Below are 9,955 nucleotides of genomic sequence, written 5' to 3'. Positions count from 1 at the left end.
AGAAGGAGGGAGGGAAGGAGGACTGGAGGAGAGGGGACCAGAGGAAAGGGGACAGGGCTGGAGAGTGTCTTTATTGTTTTGGGCCTATTTGTGGGCAGCCATAACACATGCATATTCAGTGGTTACATATGTCACAAGGTGGGTGGTAATCACAGTAAAGTCTCTGAGCTCACAGGTGAGGAAACCTAATACCTGCATTGGGGGAAGACATGAGGGGGATGGATGCCTCCTCGGGAAGAGATAATCAAAGAATATCTGCTTCTACAGGGAGACAGAATCAGCCTTGTGCTCACTTTAAGGGAGCATAGCTGTTAGGGGAGAATCTGCGGGAATGATATGTGTTAGTTTCCCACACGTATCTACTTTAAACATCTGTGAGCCTGATCTTTCTTAGAGATAGCCATGTGTGTTGGCATCAATTTCCCTCTATGTATAGCAGCTTCTCAGAGAGGACCCTGAGGCTCCAGCATGTGCTCAGCTCCTGACTCTTCCTTCTCGGTGATGCTAAGGTCCATCAATATCTATTAGCTTGTGTGAATTACTTTATATCCCAAAAATTGAATGAAGATATAGCCCAATCCGTTCTTATTAATATCATAGTGGTTTAGATTTAGAATATATAGTCTAATTACACCATATCACCAAATGGAGGCTAGGTATATCCAAAAATGATGGCTTCGGCAATTTGACACAAAGTTTTTGGGAACAGAATTCAATTCATAATATTCTACCATTTGGCCTCCAAACATGTATGTTCAAACATGTCAAATACATTCATCTTATCATATCATATTACCTCAAATGTCATATCAATTCCAAGTACAAATTTCCCTACAGCAAAATTAATCTTTATTGGTGAACATGTGAAATATAATCCAGCTCTTCTTTTTTCAAAATTGTAAGAGTGGAACGCTAAAATGTAGTAAAATGTGGAACAGAACTCAACAGGGAGACCAGGATTACTGATTGAACCAGCTTGTGTGATTTAGTCATTTTTTCTGTGATCTGAACTCAAATACATGTAGAATTTTCAATCCTGGAAAATCAAATGCACAGTATTTACCCCAGCACAGGAGGTAAGGTAATAAAGAGGAATGGAAAGAGGGACACATGGAGAATGTGAACTAAGCAATGTTTCATTGGGAAGATTAAAATAGAGGAGTTAAAATGTGTGTACATTGTTGAATGCAAAATTGATCTTCTGTAAACTTTCATGTAATTTACAATAAAAATTTTTTTTATATGAGACAAGTACAAAATTCTTAGTCACCTAGTACTGCTGTAACAAATACAGTGGTTATCTCTATTTTACAGAAACCTATTAGCTCATCCTTTGGGGTGTTAGAAGTTTACATTCAGGACACTGGTCTTGGGGAAAGCATTCTTTCTGTCAGTTCTGGGAAAGATCCTTGTCTTCTTTCAGCATCTGTCGACCATTGTTTGTCGGCATCAATCTTTCACGGAGTCTAGAGGTTTGTTTGTTTTTAATCATTTTATTAGGGGCTCATACAACTCTTATCACAATCCATACATACATCAATTGTGTAAAGCGCATTTGTACATTCGTTGCTCTCATCCTTCTCAAAATATTTGCTCTCCACTTAAGCCCTTGGTATCAGCTCCTCATTTTCCCCCTTCTCTCCCCGCTCCCCTCACCCTCATGAACCCTTGATAATTGATAAATTATGATTATTTTGTAGGTCTAAGGGTTCTTAATTCTAGAATCCAGAGTCCAAAATATGTGCTCTGCTCCTGGCTTTTCTTTTGAAATAGTAGTAAGGTCTCCACTTCTCTGCTCACTTGTCTTCTTTTAAACATTATTTTTAAGATATACAATTTTCTCTTTTCAATGAAATAAATCATTGTGGCTGAATGTGTATATTTTAAATTTAAATAATCCTATTCCTTATCTATAAATTTCTGCCTATACTATTATTACCATATGTGTATATTCAGGCGACTGACATCAAATACAGTATTTACTTCATTATATTCCATTATTTGTAGATGTTTATTAATCTTTCCTCAAATCAAAGACAGTGGACTGACTGACTTACTTTCATCAATAGGCAATAGATGCCTGAAGCAATGTTTAAATATATAAGCTTAATAGCAGAGGCTAAGCAGCAAAAGGCCAAATTTATTCTACAATTATCTTGATTTATTTAAAAGACAGAAGTAAATGCTCATTTTATCTTTGAAAAAATAAATTATACAGAAAAGGGAAGGTGAGTGTAAGTTTTATTTTCAAATTAAATGAAGATTCTGAAAAATTTCACCTAAAATTCTTACACAAAAAATATGCATAGGAGGTGCCCTTATGTGTTTATGAGCATTCAATTTCATTCCACTATTTTCAGCCATAAAATGTCAAGTTAGTTTCTTTAGCATCAGTGAATTATGAATACAGAAAATTGCTATTTTACAAGTTTGCATTTCTAGATTTTTCAGAAATATATTTGTAAAAGTGGTAAAATAGGATGACTCGATTCAAAGAGATTTCACTAATATTGTACAAATCTTTTAATTATATTTGCTTATATATTATTTACAAAAATAATGAAAATTAAAGAATTATCAATTAAAAGAATATAGAAACTGTGAACCTGAGACTAATTACATGAATTCCTTTCATTTAGAAAACTTACACATTCCCATTTCAATATTTAATTCTATCTGATGAACACTAAATTAAAATCAAAGTAAAACGTGAAGGAAAATAATAGTTTGTGGAATTCATAATTAACCTTGAAGCTAGTTATTCTCATCCTCTTTTAATAATGAGGCTTTAAAAAGAAACATTAGATCTCTTATTAATGAATGTACAGGTTAATATTGAGTCAGATGATATCTTTCTTTTCTTTCACAAAAACTAATACCTCTTATCTTTGAGTGTAGGGTCATTTTAAGTACACATCAAAAATAGAAGCAATGGTGAAAAGGTCTTTTGTTGGAATGACTGGGTTAGTTACTGAGAGTACTGTAGCGGTCATAGTATTGCTGAACTTGGCTCTCCCACTCTGTTCTGCTCTGCTCTGTTAGGTACCCTCAGGTTGGCTTCAAGGTATAGCACATCTGTGTACAAGAGCATGAGACATTTCCTATGCTGGGTCCTCCTCAAATGTCGCTATGCTTGAGCATGTCCTTGCTGCCACTTTCTCAAGACAGTTATTTGATTGTCTTCCTCTTTTTTGCTGACTCTCATTTGATCAAATAGAATGTCCTTCTCAAGATACCAGTCCCTCCTAATAACCTGTAGAGAGTACATTAGACAGTCTTTCCATCCTTGCTTCTAAGAAGCACTCTGATTGTACTTCCTCCAAGATTGATTTGTTCATTCTTCTGAGAGTACATGGTATAGTCAACATTCTTCACCAACATAACTCAAAGGCATCAATTTTTCTCTGAACTTCCATATTAATGGTTAGCTTTTGCAGCCATATGAGGAAATCAGAAACACCGTGCACGACTTGGGTCAGGTGCACCTTAATTCTTAACCTGAGATCATTGTTCTTAAACATTTTGAAGAGGTCTTTTGCAACACATTTCTCCAATGCACACTCCTCTTTGCTGTCTGACTGCTACCTTCATGAGGGTTGATGGTGCAGACAAATAAAGTGATATTGTTGACAGTTTCAATCTCTTTGCATTAAATAATGATATTGTTTATTGGTCCACTTGTCAAGTTTTGTATTTCTTGATGCTGAAGTGTAATCCACAGGAAGTTAATATTCTTTCATCCTTATAAGTCCTTCAAATCCTCTTTTGCTTTAAAAAGAAGGTAATACCATGTTCATATTTCAGTTTGAAATGATGCTTTCTTCTATCCTGATGCTCTGTTCTTCATCTAATCTAGATTCTTTATTTGCTCACCATACAGATTGAATCTGTCTGATAAAAGGGTAACATGCTAATGCACGTTTCCTTATTTCATCCATTATACTCATTTTCAGTTCAAACTTCTACTTTTGGGTCTACATACAAGCTCCATCAATAACTTCCTCGTTTTGAGGAACAATCCAACTTTACTTCCTTCTTTAGAAAACATGTTGTTTACAAAGAAGAGTCTTGGGTCCCAGGTGTGTGAGGCTGAGTTGTCTAGGGAAACAAAGCAGTGACACTCACCTATGTACAATAACTTTATGGCAAGAAGCAACTTTACTTCAAGAAGTTGTCCCAGCCCAGTTCAACTCAAATCCATAGGTCCAACGCTAGCTGGGGTCCTCTTCAGACTCACATACCTGCAGGCTAATGACCCAGAAGGTGAAGCAGGGAGATCACAGGCCAGTGAGCACAGTCACATGGGTCCAAGGTTGATGGAAGGATGGTGGGGCACAGAGAGCTATCAGGGTTAGGAGGCCTACAGAGGAAGGAGGTCTCAGTGTGATTTTGCTCATACAAAAGGCCACAGCTCAAGGACGTATCATCAAGATACCACTTGTGACAGGTTACACTGTGCCCTGAGCCAGGAGTGTCTAGTTGACATTGTATATAAAAACCAGGTGTCTTATAATAGATCATGACTTCAGAATTACAAGAAATAAGAACATTTTTCCCAAAAAACTGTGACCCATATAATTTATCAGGTAGTCATACATTTCTGTATGACTACTAGTAAGAATTGCAAGTCCTGAATGTTCTAGCAAACACTTCCTTCATTTCATCTGAATGAAAATGCAAATGCAGAAGATGGTGTCCTGTTTCCAAGTGTATCTTTGACAGAAATACTACCATTCTGAGCAAAACCACCCTATCAATAACTCATCTATTGGGATTTTTTTTAATTTACTTATAAATGCACAAAGATGTTTAAATCACTATCCATATAACGATCCTGGTTGGCTATGTTGTGGCTGATGTTGTTGTTGTTGTTGTTAATAGTCCAATGTACAGTGACTTTATGCACAACAGAACGAGACATTGTCCAGTTGGGCGACATCCTCACAACGTTCCTGTGCCTGAGCCCGTCGTTGCAGCCCGTCTGAGCAGCCATTGCATTGAGGAATTTCCTCTTTTTTTGTTGGCTCTCCACCAAGCATGCTGTCCTTGCCTAGGGCCTCCTCCCTTCCGACAACACGTCAAAGGTAGGTTAGACTAAGTCTTACCCTCCTGATCTCCAAGAAGAACTTTGGCCATGCTTTTTCCAACACAGGTGGGTTTGGACATTTAGAAGCCCAGAGTCCCTTCAATATTCTGCTTCAATACAACAGTTCAAATGCATCGATTCTTCCTTGCACAGAGATGTTTAAATCCACTATGCATATAAAAATCATAGTTTTTATATGTGCAAGTTTAACATAGATATGAGGCGATGGAAAATACTGTAATTTGGGCTAGGCATATCTTAGTCGTCAACATAGCATCCTTGCCTTTCAAAAGTCTAAAAAGGGCTTGTGTAGCATATTTAACTAGTGCAACTTGTTTTTGTCCACTGCCTCGATGGGCGTTGATTCAGGATCCAAGCAAAACAAAATCCTTTACAAAGCCCACCTTTTCTCCCTTGATCATGCAGTTAACTGTTGGACCAGTTTTGAGGGTTTTTGTCTTCTTTCCATTGAGTTAGAATCCGTACTGGAGTCTATAACCCTTGATCTTCATCAGCCAGTGCTTCAGCCTCTCCACTTTTAGCAAGCTACGTTGTGCCATCTGCAATCACAGGTTGTTAATGAGCTTTCCTCCAATCCAGATGCCACATTCTTCGTCATCTAATCCAGTTTCTCTGATTATTTTCTCAGTACACAGATTGAACAAACACAGAGGAAAGGTACAAACCTGTCCCATACCTTTGCTGATTTTAAACCATTCATATCTATTTCCACAGCTGCCTTGGTACATGTAAAAGTTCTGCATAAACAACATGAAATGATCCAGATTTTCCATTTTTTCAAGGTTGCCCGTAGTTTGTTATGATTCACACTGTGGAATGCCTTGTCACATTCAATAAAACACAAGTAAACATCTTTCAGATTCTCAGTTTGGGGTCAAAATCGATCTCATCAGCAATGCTATCCATTGTTCCGTGTGCTTTTCCGAATCTGTCCGGAACCTCTGGCAGCTCTCTGTCTAGTTACTGCTGCAACCATTGTTGGAATGATCTTCAGCAAAATTATATTGCGTGTGATATCAATGCTATTGTTCTATAATTTGAGCATTCTGTTGAGTCACCTTTCATTGGAATTGGTAAAAATATGCATCTCTTCCAATCTATTGACCTAATAGCTCCCTTCCACATTTTCTGGCATAAACAGGTGAGTGCTTCCAGTGCTTCATCAGCTGGTGAAAATGTATCAATTAACGTGTCATCGATTCCTGGTTCCTTGGTTTTGGCTAATGTTTCACCTTGAACTTCCTTCAGCGCCATTGGTTATTGCTCATATGCTTCTTCCTGAAATGGTGGGATATCTAATTCTTTTTGGTAAATTGATTCACTCTGTATATTCTTTCCATCTTCTTTTGATACTTCCTGCTTCATTCAATATATTTCCCATAGAACCATTCAAGATTGCAACTGGAGAATTGAAATTTTTCTTGAGCTCTTTGAGTTTAAAATATGCTGTGTGTGTTTCCTCTTTGGTTTTCTAACTATAGGTCTTTACACATTTAAAAAATAACATTGGATTTGTCTTCTTGAGCTGCTCTTTGAAATTTTCTATTCAGCTCTTTGACTTCATCATTTATTCCATCAGCTTTAGCTCCTCTACCGTTAAGATCAAGTTTCAAAGTCTCTTCTGACATCCACTTTGATATTGTCTTTCTTGTCTTTTTAATGAACCTTTGCTTTCTTCATAAAGGATGTTCTTGATGCCCTCCCATGGCTCTGTTTTGTTTAGTGTTCAATGAATCAAAACTATTCTTGAGATGTTCTTGAAATTCAGATGGTATAAACACAAATTCATATTTTGGTGATGGTCAACAAGTTTTAATTTCCTTCAGCTTCACCCTGAAGTTACAGAAAAGCAATTGATGATCTGTTCCACATTCAGGCCCGGCTCTCATTTTAGCTGCTGATATGGAGCTTCTCCATTGTCTCTTCCCACAGATGAAGACAATCTGATTCGAGTGCTTTCCATCTGGAGAAGTCCCTGCATAAAGTAGCTCTTCCTGTTGTCTACAAAGGGCGTTTTCTATGAACAAAACATTGGTATGCAAATTTTCGCATGCGATCTCCAGCTTTGTTTCGATCTTTAAGATGATATTTTCCAAGTACTGTTCCTTCCTCTTTGTTTCCAGCGTGATCATATGTTTGATCATTTCTGACTGAAGATATTGATAGAATTGTTCAATTGATTCATCACCAGCTTTTGTGTTTAGTACATAAATTTGAATAATATTTGTACAGATTGGATTTTCTTGAGGGTGCATAGTACTATCAGATAGCGTTATACTTCAAGATTCATTTTCTAATGTCCTTTTTCACAGTGAGTGCAACACTATTCCACCTCATGGTGTTATTTCCAGCATAGTAAATCATATGATTTCCTGATTCAAAATGACCCATATCAGTCCATTCAGCTTACGAATATCAAACATATCCATCTCTATGTGTTCCATTTCATTTTTAACAACTTCCAATTTTATTTGGCTCATGCTGCACACATCATTTGCTGATGGAGCACAATTCAGGGTAAGAAGAAATAGCTGTAAACATCTGCTAATCATCAGAAAATGGGATGTATGGAGTTGCTGTTGATAGATGCCTTTAAGTAAATTTCAACTCACAGCAGCTAGTGTATTGCACAACTAAATACCGTCTTGCTTTGTACCATACTCATAATTCGTGTTTTGTTCGCACCCCATTGTTGCTTCCATGTATCGATCCATCTTATTGAGGGTCTGTTTTTATTTTTAACAGGATACCTTTTTCTAGGGACTGGTCCCTGCTGATAACTTGTCCAAAGAACATTAGATGAAGTGTCTTTCCTTACTTTCAAGGAGGATTTTAGTTGGACTTTTTCCCAAGAAATATATATTTTTAAAATTTCTGGCCATAGTATATTCAGGAATCTGTACAAGTACAGGGTTTCAAATGCATCTCTTTTACTATTTATTCATTTTCTTCTTTATCTGTTTGTTCAGATTTTATATGCACATGAAGTATTATTGAAAATAGTTTTGTTAGCATCTGGCACACCTTACTCCTCAAATTAACATATTTTAAAAACAATTTCAGGAGGTCTTTTGCCACAGATTTGCCCAGTGCAATATGTGGATTGATTTCTAGTCTACCACTTCCAGGAGCAGTCATTACAACCTACAAAATTCAAGTATTTCACAATGTAAATGTTTTCTCCATTTATCATGATGTTATATGTTGGTCTGTTGTGAGATTTTTTTGTATTCCTTATCTTGAGGTATAATTCAACTGATATTTATAGTGCTTGATCTTTACCAATAAACGCTCCAAGTCAGTTTCATTTTCAGCAAAAACATTGTCCCATTTACGTATCCTAGGTTATTTTTGCTTTCCCTAAATTCTTGGTGCCATGTTTTTCTTAAGGTTATGTGATGATTTTTCCAGCACACAGAATGAACAAATATGATGAAAGATGCAACTCTGATTTATGTATTTTATGTTTCTTAAACATGTAGTATAACCTTGCTGTATTCAGCATGACTTCTTCTTGACCTGTTCTTATGAGCAAAATCAATAATTTTGAAGTACCCTTTTTAAGGAATATTGACCATAATTTGATATGATCTATATAGTATGAGTCTTTTGAGTAATCAATAAAATACATATAAGCATCTTTCAGGTAATCTCTCCTTTTGATTGAGATCCATCTGATGGCAGGAATAATATCCTTCCTCCATTTTCCATCTAGAACTTATAATTATTCATAAGAATACTTATTGATCTTTTTCGAAGTTTTACATTTTATTTTGGTTTACATTATAATATTTACATTTTATTAAAGGATTATATACTAGATTATGAGTTGATGCTTGCTTCTTGTGTCCTTTTTACTTAATTAGTATGCCTTGACATTTATATTAGTAGATTATATGAAGAGCAATGATCACATTTCCTATCAGTGCCTTAAAAGATGAATAATAGGTGCCTAATTATATGAATAATAATAACTTTCATACATAAAATGGAAAGAAAGAAAATGAGATTTTCACTGGACAAATAAATCTGCACACAAATTCTTTAAAGTATTAAAGAGAAAAGATGTCGCTTTGTGCACTAAGATGAGACAAACCCTGGCGGGGTCCCTTCAGTTCTCTCTTCCGCATGTGAGAGCTTGATAGGGTAAGAAAAATTGGGGAGACTGCAGGCGGTTGGCCCAGAACAGTCTCAGTCCTCTTGTCTGCCGGAAGAACTCACAGGTTGTCTTCCAGAAGGTGTAAGCAGAGTGCTCCTGAGAGGGGAGGATGGCACGACCTCAGAGCCTATCATTTGCACGGCTATCAAGAGAGTCCAGTCCCTTGGAAAAGGACATCGTTCTTGGTAGAGTAGAGTGTTGGCAAGAAAGGGAAAGAACTTCCGTGCACTATGTTGACACAGTAGTGGTAACACGGATCAATCTTACACATTGTGAGAAGCAACAGTGCTTTGTTCTGTTGTCCATTGGTTCCTTAGGAGTTGGGATGACTCTATAGGCAGTGACACAAGCAATGTGGAAATTGTAATTATGAATAAAATCCTGCTTTTCTGTAAATTCTAATACTTGGTTTAGCCGATAAAATTAATGCGAAGCCTATATTTTGTACCCTTCGCTAAAGTTCATATTCTATAAATATTAAATCAATTACAGGTATGCTAGGTGTCTTTCTAGAATGTTGGATGAGAAGCAATCAGCAATCATAAATACACACACACATCTTCTGTCATCGTGGCTGCAACTTGCCATCCGTGATAATGTCACATAAGAGATGCATAACGGTTCCCTAGGGTTGGTCTTTGGGAAGGAACCCCCATGGCTACCTTCCAAGACACAGCTCAGTGAGGTCA

The sequence above is a fragment of the Echinops telfairi genome, unplaced genomic scaffold, assembly GCF_000313985.2.
Source record: "Echinops telfairi isolate 266 unplaced genomic scaffold, ASM31398v2 ScPeMD7_6;HRSCAF=24_1, whole genome shotgun sequence".
NCBI classification, from domain to species: Eukaryota; Metazoa; Chordata; class Mammalia; order Afrosoricida; family Tenrecidae; genus Echinops; species Echinops telfairi.
This window is presented reverse-complemented; position numbering follows the sequence as displayed.